Source organism: Lolium rigidum, chromosome 5, assembly GCF_022539505.1.
Source record: "Lolium rigidum isolate FL_2022 chromosome 5, APGP_CSIRO_Lrig_0.1, whole genome shotgun sequence".
NCBI lineage: Eukaryota > Viridiplantae > Streptophyta > Magnoliopsida > Poales > Poaceae > Lolium > Lolium rigidum.
In genome coordinates, this window is record NC_061512.1 from 165,793,253 (window position 1) to 165,805,790 (window position 12,538).

Here is a 12,538-nt window from a genome sequence, read left to right on the forward strand (position 1 = left end):
AGTGTTGAACGATTACCACCCTAATAATCTATGCTTAGCTTATTAATAATACTATGTATTGCAATTTGTAATAATGTGCATGCAAGCCGAGAGTTCGAGTATTTGGGTGTTACCAACATGTAAGAGATACTTTTAGACCACAGAAATATGGTCATGCAAGTTCTACCACTAGTAGAAAAACGCTCATCTGTACCGGTTCCATAGGGGCATTAGTACCGGTTGAGCAACCGGTACTAATTATCCGGCACTAAAGCCCCCCCCCCTTTCGTACCGGTTGCTTACGAACCGGTATAAAAGGGGCCTCCACGTGGGCGACCAGGAGAGCTCAGGGCCAAGAAGCTTTGGTACCGGTTGGTTATACGAACCGGTACCAAAGGTTCCCACCCGCGGCAGGGAATTTGCCCAAATCTCTGCCGCGGCAGAGAATTGGATTTTTAGGGTTTTTGGAGGGGTTTAGGGATATCGGTTTGTTTCATATCGCGTCGATGCACCAGAAACGCGTTTGGGTTTAGGTAGTACATGAAGATCAAGATGATGCATAGCAAGTTGGTGCATATAATATAACACACATGTAATTGCATAAGATCGCAAATTAAGTAGCACTATGCATGAAGATCGATCTTCATGCATAGTGGTACTCTCCGAGGCGTACTCTATATATGTCTATTACATGTAGCATAGTGGTACTCTTCGAGTAAACTATATATGTAACATGTACATCTTCATTCATAGTGGTACTCGCGAATGGTAGTATGACGTCCCGAAGGAAAAATCCCGCCAATTCCTCGCCTATTGCTATGAAGCGGTCATCGATTGGGAGCTTGTTCCGCTTTCTTGCCAACTATAAAAGAATAAGATACAAATGAATACATGAATCAACTATTACTGAAACTCAGCACAACTTATGATAAGAAAACAAATTTGTGAAGATTGTTTTTGTACCTCTTTATTTCTTTCATTATTCGTTCTCTCGCTGACAATTCTGCGGATGTACTCGCAAACGAAGAATCCACAGAGATCGGTCCCTTGTGGTTGTTGCGGGAATTTCTTTACAAGAATATAATTCAATCAAACAATAGTCAAGTATGGTAATTAAAGGTGTGTGGACCTAGGTAGTACTACTTACTTTCGCCTTCCATCGCAGCTTCGGTGGCCATTCATGGGACTTATCTTCCTTGATGAAAGTTTCCCACACGCTGCCCGACAAAACAAAATGCATAAAAGAGTTATCAATTAGTTCATAGCAGGAAATTAACGAAACAAACCGATAAGAATTAAAATTACCTTTTGACCATTAAATAACAAGACAAGTATAGTTCCGATTTTTTGCTTAGTGAGTCAAAGACTTCAACTTCTCCAATTGGCATATTGATGACGAGAAGAATAAAGTGAAACCTACGCACGTTTCAATATGTAGTGTCATATATATAAGTCATTAGTTAAAATTTTGACATACGGTGAGCAAAATATAATGTGTTATAAGACAGTAAGACTCACTCGAAGTTGTAAAGCCAAATTATTAGCTTTTTGTCACGTTGTCGCTTCAAAAACCTTAGCAAAGTCTGCGGTGTATCCTTGTTATAGAGGGGATTCTCTATGGTTTTGACATGCATTGTGTGCAGGTCAATGAACCCAATGTCTGTGATTTCGTCCTTTTTGCATTCGAGCATCTTCGATCTGCATAATATAGCGCACAAAAGATTATAATCTGCAGACAATGAACGAGCTGAGCTAAAGACTTCTCAAATTAAATAAATAAATCACTTACAGACAATAGCAACCGATGATTGATTTGTCGAGGGCCCGGAGATTGTATAACTGAAAGAGTTCGGCGAAGTCAACGTTCACACAGTACTCCTGGAAGTAGTGCTCTTCCCTAACTCGCACCATGATAGTCTCGATCCCTTCCTTTGAGGCATTAAGGTACCACGAATGAAAGTTACGCATACACATTGGTACCTTCCTGAGATTCTCGACCAAATCTTTCCCTTGAACAAATTGATATGCTCGTTCAGCGAAGGCGTAATCAGTTGCGTCTTGTCGAGAACTTTGAACGGTCTTCCCGTCAAACACCTTGAGAGGGTCGACCGATTGAACGGGTTGTTGTCCGAGCTGGTAGACTTGGTGTATCCCTTTTATCTCCCTGATACCCGATTTAACGGGTTGTGTCGCCTCGATCATCTTGTCATACGACCTTTCAATAGAACGCGCATAGTCAGATGGCGGCGATGGTACAGGGTCATATAGATTGTCAACGGTACGCACAACTTTCACCCGATCTAGTGTCTTCTCGAAAGGTATCTCTGGCACTTTCGGTGCAAAAAATTTCTTCACCTCGGCCTGAACGGCCTCCGCGTTTTCCTCTGGAGTTTTTTCCCAAGGTAACTTCTCAGTAGGCGGCAGTTGTTTCTCCTTTCTAGCTTTCTTCCTAGGCGGCGTACCGTTCCGCTTAACGGACACCTGTCTTACGCGGAGGATCTCGAGATGGTGGACTCACGCCGGGGTCCCTCTCGGGTAGGTGTGGACTTGGCTGCTCACCGGGACTGCCACCAGGAGGAGTCGATGGCATTTGCTGCTCATGTGTAGGAGTCGGTGGCCTTTGCAAAAGGACGACGTACTTCTTCGGCCATAGGGCGAAACCGTGCTTGACATCGGCCAGTGTCCTCTCATCTTCACCTCGAGGAATATCAAGCTCCACTGTTTCAAAACCCGAAACCACTTCATCCACCCCGACACGAACACAACCAGGTGGAATGGGCATATGATGGTGCATTGCTCCATCTTCACTTGGGTACACATAGCCGACCGCCACCTTAACGGACGCGGTCCTGAATAACATATGTAGCTCGCAATCTGTCTTCTCCGTGACATAATCCACGGGGTAGCTTCCTCCACACCCGTCAAGATGCGAGGAACCGACACTGCTTCTTCGCTGAGATGGGGCAGCATCGCCTTGTGGATCCTGTAGAAACAGCGGCTGATCAGGTGCCCTCTGATTTCTCTCAAGAGTCTCCACCCTAGTTAACAATTCCGTTACAATGTCGGCGTCCTTCTTCTTCTTTCGCGAACGGCTTCTATAAGTGTCAGCGCTGTCCGGCCACGCTTCCTTCATGGTGAGACCCAGGCGAGCTCGTACCCGTCCAACATGTTCGGGGTTCCCCGGAGCGAGTGTCAGCTCGTCATTCTCTCGATCGGGAATGTACTCTCCCTTTCGACCTTTTCAATTGCATCTACAAGCTTCGGTACAATTGCCTCAATTTTTTCCTTCCATTTTCCCTTCGCAACGATCAGCCCTGTCTTTGGGTCCAACCCCGCTCCATGAGCGAACAACCGAGAACTTGGACCGTTCGGGCCAGTCCCATGTCCGTGGAGTGATTCCATGATCAATCAGTTTATTCTCAAACGCTGTCCACTTCGGAATGGCACTCTTGTAGCCACTGACCCCAAATGATGCGGAAGTTTCTTCTTTGCAGCATTTTCGGTATTTTTCTTCGATCGGGACACAAAAGTAGACGATTGCTTATACTCCTTAAATGCGGCCCAGTGATCTTTTATCTTCACTAGATTATCATCGAATACTGGATCTTCATTCTTATATTTGTCCCATAAGTTTTTCTTGAAGCTCTGGAATTGTATGGCCATCTTCTTCAATGTCCATTCCTTGACTTTATTCTTCTGGCCTTCCGTCATGTCTTCCGGTAGGCTGAACTTTGTCAGTAGCGTGTCCCAAAGAAATTTTTTCATCGTGTCGTTGACATAACTAGCACCACTCTCAGGGTTCTTCGGCTTATGCCACTCTTGAATGTTGATCGGTACATGGTCCCTAACAATAACTCCGGATTGACTTGTAAATTTGCGGCAAAACTCCTTGGGATGAACTGGTTCACCATTATCCTTGAATGCCGTGAGGGCTAACCTGCCCTCGCACTTTAGCACCCGCGTCGGGCCTCGTTTTGTTCTAACAGACTTGCTCGATGATCCAGAAGGCTAAAAGAAAAAATTATTCGTTAATAAGTGCAATACAAATAAATGAATGCATCTAGGGATGAACACGAGACTAATTGATACATAGATATACACCTCGCCGGAGTTTGTGATGGACACTTCATTGTCTTTTCTAACTTGTTCGAGACTCAAGTCCCTCGCCAAAATCATTCAGAAAGTCTTGGTACTCGTTGTCATCTCCATCGTCGGGTTCCGGACCACGGGCACTCTCATAGATCAATTTCTGCACCGCTTCTTCCCCTCCTCATCTCGGACGAAGGTGCCGTCCTCCATACCTCAATGTCACTCGCAAAATGAAGAAAGCAATTAATAGCATAATCATGTGAAATACAAACACATATGCCAACAAATAGTAGTTCAAGAACTATCAATTCCAATCCATGCCAACAAATAGAACACTTTGCTCGGCCAGCTAATCCCGAAGTCTTTGCGAGTTCACATGTAACTACGGACACACAAATGGCACCCAAGTTCAGAGTTGAGCTTCGATGAAATAGTGCATTATTTCAGTCACGAGTGTACCAAATTCACTCTTGCGAGAACAATGCAACGCAAGCTCATCTCGTAATGTCATCCCCGCCGCTCTATAGTTAATAGGCATTCTTCCTTTGTCCATATTACTTTCGCCACTCTAAAAATTGACATTTTGCTTTCGCGGACGGAAGGGCAAAAATAAAAGTGAAGAGAGAGCCAGTGTCCGTAGCCGAGCTCATCCCGCAGAGGTGGGAGGTGCCCTACGACCTGCTCCCGCGCGAGCCATCCCCGCCGCTCGCCCCGACCTGCCCCGCCCCCCCCCCCCTTCACCGCCGGCGACTACGCCGGCGAGGACCTGGTCTTCACCTGCTGCCCTTCTGGAGCTGCAACTGCGGGCCTGCGGACGTACGGCGGCGAGCGGCTGGCCCGGCGAGATCTAAGCAGAGGAGAGGACGCCAGCCGGCCGCCGGGGTGCTGCTGCCGGCGAGTTGCAGCGGACCGGCGGAGGGCCGAGGCGGGCCGGCGGGCAAATTGGGGCGGCGCAAGGGGCAGCCGAGGAGCCATCGTCGGATGGCCGGAGAGTGGAGGGCGGAGTCGACGACCGGCTCCGTGCCTCCGTCCGCTGCAACTCGCCGTCGAACACCTTGCGGGCGGCGATGAGGGGTGGCGGAAAAAGGAGGAGAGGGCCGGGGAGGTACACGTGGGCGGCGGCGGCTGCGTCGGCGGTGGCGGCTGCGTCCGCGGCGGCGGCTTCGTCGGCGGCGGCGTGGGTGCGTCGGCGGCGTGGGTGCGTCGGCGTCGTCGGGCGACGTCGGGGCTCTGCTGTCGCGCGGGGGAGAAAGAAGAGGATTTGGGGATTTTTTGGTCGCGCGGCTAAGTCAAAACAGGGGGGATGGCCTTTAGTACTGTTTTCTTCTTTCTTTTCTGTTTCTTTTTTCTTTTATTTTGTGTTTCTTTTCTTTTCTTTTCATTTTCTATTTCTTTTCATTTTCTATTTCTTTTCTTTTCATTTTCTATTTCTTTTAATTTTCTATTTCTTTTCTTTTCATTTTCGTTCCCCTTTCTTTTGTGTTTCTTTTCTTTTATATTTCTTTTCTATTTTTTTGTTTTATGTTTCTTCTTTCTTTTCTTTTCTGTTTTTTTTCTTTTCTTTTGTGTTTCTTTTCTTTTCTTTTTATTTTCTATTTCTTTTCTTTTCTATTTGTTTTCTTTTCTTTTGCTGTTTTTTTTCTTTTACTGTTTTCTTCTTTCTTTTCTGTTTCTTTTTTCTTTTATTTTGTGTTTCTTTTCTTTTCTGTTCATTTTCTATTTCTTTTCATTTTCTATTTCTTTTCTTTTCATTTTATATTTCTTTTCATTTTCTATTTCTTTTCTTTTCATTTTCGTTCCCCTTTCTTTTGTGTTTCTTTTCTTTTATATTTCTTTTCTATTTATTTTGTTTTATGTTTCTTCTTTCTTTTCTTTTCTGTTTTTTTTCTTTTCTTTTGTGTTTCTTTTCTTTTCTTTTTATTTTCTATTTCTTTTCTTTTCTATTTGTTTTCTATTTCTTTTTCTTTTTTTGTTTGTTTTCTTTTCTATTTCTTTTCTATATCCTTTTTTATATTTGTTTTCTATATATTTTCTAATTCTTTTCTATATATTATCTATTTCTATTCTTTACTCCTGCCACGACGCCGTCCGCGCGGGAAACTTTCCCTCCACGTACGACGGAAAAAGGCGGGAAAGAAAGGGCGGGAATAATTTTTTATTACGAGTGAACTCGAATTAAAAGTACATAGCTTAACTGAAAATTAAAGATACATGGCCAAATTCTACTGTTGGAGTCATTCAGTCATACTCGTGCCTAGCCCTGTAGTAGTCACCACTGTAGTCGTCGTAGTCGCCGTCATCATCGTCGCTGGCATCGGGGTCGCGGTACTCGAACGTCGGCGGGTGAGCACGCGTGGGCTGGGACTGAGGGTAGCGCAGGCGGGGGCCACGGTAGGCCATGACGCCCTGGAGAGTCCGGCCGCGCCACCACAGCCGACGGCCGGCCTCGTTGAAGTTCGGAGGAGGCGGGCCGCCCTCCTCGTGCTCGGCAAGCGCCCTCTCACGCCGATTGATGAAGAAGCTTTCCCTAGTCGGGCTGTAGTCGGGATGCCATCGGGGATTCCGCCGCCGCTCGCGGCGTGAGCTCGAAGTAGTAGTGGTTCGTGATGGCCATCTCGCGCGCCACACCTAGAGGGACTCGGAGGGACCGGTACGCCTCCGACGCTTAGCAACCAGCCGGTCGGGACGCGGTAGCCCGGCGGGCAGGGGTAGTTCGAGGCGCAAAGCGCCTCCGCCTCCCGGGGGTTAGAGATACGATGGAAGCCATGGGAGAGAATGATGAGGTTTGCAGATATGAGTCTAGATGTGATATGTAAATGGAGGCCAAGCCTACATATATATAGTTAAAAAATGGCGGGAAGACAGAGGCGGGAACCGGTGGAAAGCGCGGGAAGAAAATAGGCGGGAAACCTTTAGTACCGGCTGGTGGGTGCAACCGGTACTAAAGGTGGTTTTTCTGTCATGTAACAAAACTGTCGGTGGGATAAGGACGCGTGGGTAACCTTTAGTACCGACTGGTGAGTGCAACCGGTACTAAAGGTGGTTTTTCTGTCATGTAACAAAACTGTCGGTGGGATAAGGACGCGTGGGTAACCTTTAGTACCGGCTGGTGGGTGCAACCGGTACTAAAGCTGTCGGTAGGATAAGGACGCCCTGCTCGATGAGATAAAGCATGTAGCGCACGACGCCCTATCGGAGGAAGAAGAGAATGTAGAAGCGGCGCCGTGCCTATAAAAGGAACATCGATACGCCATGGCAAGCAGCTCAACAATGTTGGGGAAAGGGTTGGGAAATCTCCGTGGCGGAACTTGTCGAAGATGCCCTTGGTGCACACGCCCTATGGCATCTTCGGAAGTTCCGCCTCGGAAAAATTTCCCCGCAAGCCCGTGAAAGACTCCATCTCCTCTAACAATGTTGGGGAAAGGGTTGGGAAATCTCCGTGGCGGAACTTCTCGAATATGCCCTTGGTGCACATGCCCTATATATGGCATATTCGGAAGTTCCGCCTCGGAAAAATTTCCCTGCAAGCCCGTGAAAGCTACTTAACTAGTAAAACAAGCCAACCATCTCCATTGTTAATATCTTACATACAGTAACATCATCACACAAAAGTGATTTCCATATTGAGATACACAAGTTATGATCCCTATATGTAGCTAGCTAGTCTTCCGAGTTTTCTTCGTCTGTTTCCCTTTCTTCTTACTTGCGACGCAACCATGGACAATCTTCATTGTTTAAGATGATGCTTGGGTCAATTTTTACCTTGAAGGGTGGAATATCGTCAAACTTATTATAATCTTCCGACATGTCTGTCTTGTCCTCTACTCCCACGATGTTTCTTTTTCCTGAAAGAACTATGTGCCGCTTTGGCTCATCGTATGATGTGTCCTCTTGCCTTTCTTTTCTTTTTTTCGGTTTGCTAGACATATCCTTCACATAAAAAACCTGAGCCACTTCACTGGCTAGGACGAATGGTTCGGTGTCGTACCCTAGATTCTTGAAATCCACTGTAGTCATTCCGTACTGCGGGTCTACATGTACCCCGTCTTTCAGGTTGAACCATTTGCACCGGAACAAAGGGACCTTGAAATTAGGTCCATAGTCAAGTTCCCATATCTCCTCTATGTACCCATAATATGTGACCTTGTTCCCATTGCCATCTTCTACATCAAAGCGGACACCACTGTTTTGGTTGGTGCTCTATTTGTCTTGGGCGAAAGTGTAAAATGTGTTCCCATTAATCTCGTACCCTTGAAAAGTCGATATAGTAGAAGATGGTTGCTTGGCCAACAAGTACAGCTGCTCGTCATCGGTGACATTCATGAGACGTGTTTGCAACCAACCGCCGAAAGTCTTCATGTGTTCTCCATCAATCCAATCTTCACGTTGCTCCGGGTATTTAGAGCGTAAGATCTCCTTGTGTTCCTCTTTGTACGGAGCCACCAAGATGGAATTATGTAGAACTGTGTAGTGTGCTTGAGTGAAAGAATGTCCGTCCATACACGTTGCTGATTTCTTTCCTAGCGTGCCTTTTCCACGCAGTGTCCCCTCATAGCGCGATTCAGGAACACCGATCGGCTTAAGGTCAGGAATAAAGTCAACACAAAACTAAATGACCTCCTCTGTTCCATAGCCCTTGGAGATGCTTCCTTCTGGCCTAGCACGGTTATGAACGTACTTATTTAAGACTCCCATGAATCTCTCAAAGGGGAACATGTTGTGTAGAAATACAGGACCGAGAACGCCAATCTCTTCGACCAGGTGAACTAGGAGATGTGTCATAATATTGAAGAAGGATGGTGGGAACACCAACTCGAAGCTAACTAGACATTGGACCACATCCTTCGTAAATTTTGTAGAGTAAGTGGATTGATCACCTTCCGAGAAATTGCATTGAGGAACGCACATAGCTTCACAATGGGTACTCGAACATTTTCCGGCAGAAGCCCCTCAATGCAACCGAAGTAATTGTGTCATAATCACGTGACAGTCATGAGACTTTAGGTTTTGAAACTTTTTCTCCGACATGTTTATTATTCCCTTTATATTCGACGAGAAGCCGGACGGGACCTTGATGCTACTCAGGACTTCAAAAAGATCTCCTTCTCCTCTTTGGTAAGAGCGTAGGCGGCGGGACCTTGATACTTCTCCGGATTCAGGTTGTTTCCTTCGTGGATACTTTGCTTGGTCCTGCCGTGCATCCGGTGTATCTTTTGTCTTCCCATACACGCCCAAGAAGTTTAGCGAGGTTCACGCAAAGATTTTTCGTCACGTGCATCACGTCGATTGCAGAGTGAACCTCTAATAATTTCCGAGTAGGGTAGCTCCCAAAATATCGACTTCTTCTTCCACATGGGTACGTGTCCGTCAACATCATGCGGAACAGATTGTCCGCCGGGACCCTTTCCAAAGATCACTTTTAAATCCTTGACCATATCATATATAACTTCCCCGAGAGGGCGGGTAGGCTTCGTTCGGTTATCTCGCCTCACCTCCGAAATGCTTCCCTCTCTTTCTTACGTGATGTTGTTTTGGAAGAAATCGACGATGCCCTGTGTACACATTCTTGTTTCCCAAATAATTACTCGTCGGCTCTCACCTAAACAAGTGTGTGCATGCATTGTAACCCTTGTTTGACCGCCCTGAAATGTTACCAAGAGCGAGGCCAATCATTGATGGTTACAAATAACAACGCTCGTAGGTTAAATTCCTTTTGTTCGTGCTCATCCCACACAGGTACACCTTCGTCACGCCACAACTCTAAAAGTTCTTCAACCAATGGCCTCAGTGTACACATCAATGTCGTTGTCGGGTTGCTTCGGGCCCCGGATGAGCACCGGCATCATAATGAACTTTCGCTTCATGCACAACCAAGGAGGAAGGTTATAGATACATAGAGTCACCGGCCAGGTGCTATGACCGGAGCTCTGCTCCCCGAAAGGATTAAAGCCATCCGTACATAGACCAAATCTTAAGTTCCTTGCGTCATCTGAAAATGACTTGAACTCTCTCGTCGATTTTTCTCCACTGCGACCCGTCGACGGGGTGTCTCAAGCATCACATCTTTCTTACGGTCCTCTTTGTGTCATCGCAACAACTTGGCATGCTCTTTGTTCCGGGAACCGTTTCAACCGTGGTATTATAGGAGCATACCACATCACCTTCGCAAGAACCCTCTTCCGGGGGTGGACTCACCCTCAACATCGCTGTGGTCATCTCGCCTGATCTTATACCTCAATGCACTACATACCGGGCATGCATTCAAATTCTCGTACTCCCCGCGGTAGAGGATGCAGTCATTGATGCATGCATGTATCTTCCGCACCTCTAATCCTAGAGGGCAGACAACCTTCTTTGCTTCAGTACGTGCTAGAGGGCAACACGTTTTCCCCGGAAGCATCTTCTTTATTATTTTCAGCAACTTTTCAAATCCCTTGTCGAAGTACCATTCTCTGCCTTCCACCGCAGACAATTCCAGCGTGGTACCTAGCTTTTTCTCGACCATTTTCGCAATTTGGGTACAACAGTTTGTTGTGATCCTCTAACATTTTCTCCAACTTCAACCTCTCCTTTTCATTTCCGCAGTTCATCTTCGCATCAAGAATGGCCCGACCCAAATCGTCATCCGGGTCATCAAAAATCGGCTCATCGAAAATGGGCTCTTCTTCAGCCTTCGTCTTCCCCATTCTACTACCACCGTCTTCGGTGAATAAGGGATAGTTGTCACTATCCTCTTCTTCTTCGTTGTCTTCCAATATAACCCCTCTTTCTCCGTGCTTGGTCCAACAATTATAGCTGGGCATGAAATCGTTCTCCAGCGAGTGGACGTGAAGGGTCTTCGAGGTAGAGTAATCCTTCATATTCTTACAGGAACTACAAGGACAATATATGAAACCATTCGACCGCCTGTTTGCCTCAGCCACGTTGAGAAAATAATGCATGCCAGTAATGAACTCGGGATGGCACCGGTCACCGTACATCCATTGTCGACTCATCTGCATTTTATATGTATATCAAAAATCATTAAATACACAACATCATGGATATATGAGTGACCAACTTAATTAATATTCAAGTTCATCACATAAAACTAATTGTTTTTTATAAAAAAAAAGAGGGGCTCACCGAGGTGGTACCGTGCCGGCTAGGGGACGATCGACAGCGGTAAGGACGGGGATGATACTAATTAAAACCTACAAAACATACCATAATTTCAGCTCAAATTGCATATAAAAAAATAAAATCACTAACTTAGGCATTTCATCGAACACCTTGCTTGCACTACAAAAATAGTACGAGTTAAAACTACCAAAGAACTGAGCTAAATTTGGAACGCCGGAAGGAAGGATGATATTGCTAACCCTTGGATAGATGTATGCCGTTAATCTTGTTAAAATGGTGGAGAAAAATAAAGATTATTGGAGTGTGAGAGGTGCAAAATATTTGGAAATGTGAGAGGAGAAGTGAGAATGAAATATGCAGGGAGCTCGGGCTGCCGCGCGCTCAAATAGGGCACAGACCCTTTAGTACCGGTTCCTTACACGAACCGGTACTAAAGGTGCAACCCTGGCCCCACCACCGCCTGGAAATCGGGCCCAAACCCTTTAATACCGGTTCGTGTTACGAACCGGTATTAAAGGTCCATGACGAACCGGTATTGATGTCCCACGCACGGAACCGGTATTAATGCCCCCTTTAGTACCGGTTCGTTAGGGAACCGGTACTGAAGGCTTAGATGGATGAGAGGTTTTCTACTAGTGTACAATCTACGTGGATAGGGGGTGACATTCAGTCAGTTGGTCACCAAGTAACTATAAACCGAGTAAGAAAGTGGCTATAATATGTCTATAACCTTGTAAACATGCCGCTATAACCAGCTGCTGAACTACATACAAATCAAAGAAAATCAGAACATATAGACATGCAGGAGATCTAATCTCGTGGAAAATGAAGCCAACGGTGAAAACGAGTGGGCAATCGAGTACACAATTTAAGAGATAAACTATCTCGATTGCCTCTGGTAGTGCGATGTCATCTCTTTAGAACATTCTTGCGGGAACATGAGGCGGCTATCCAGAGCTCTTGATTTCTAACCGTCTGATCAGATGACGTGGCGGAGCTTAGGCCGTCCGTTTTTCCGATCGGCTGCTGTGAACCGTCCGATCGACAACGTGACACTGCTCCTATGGTCCGAACACTCCACTGATTGTGAGTGCCTGCTTTCCGCGGGGCCCGCTGATCAGCGACTGTGTGTACATGGTCTTGTGTGGGTATTGAAATGGACACACCCACGGTGGCTGATCCCGGGATTTCACAAACCCGCCGGGGGTAAAATTGTCTATTCACGTATCATTTCCTTCTGCTTTGCTGTGGAGAGGAAGAGCGTGGCGAAGTGTCTCGCCGGCCATGGCGGACCCCCTCTGTACGCATGGGGAGAGAATTTCATACTCCCATCCATAGCTCCTCCTTC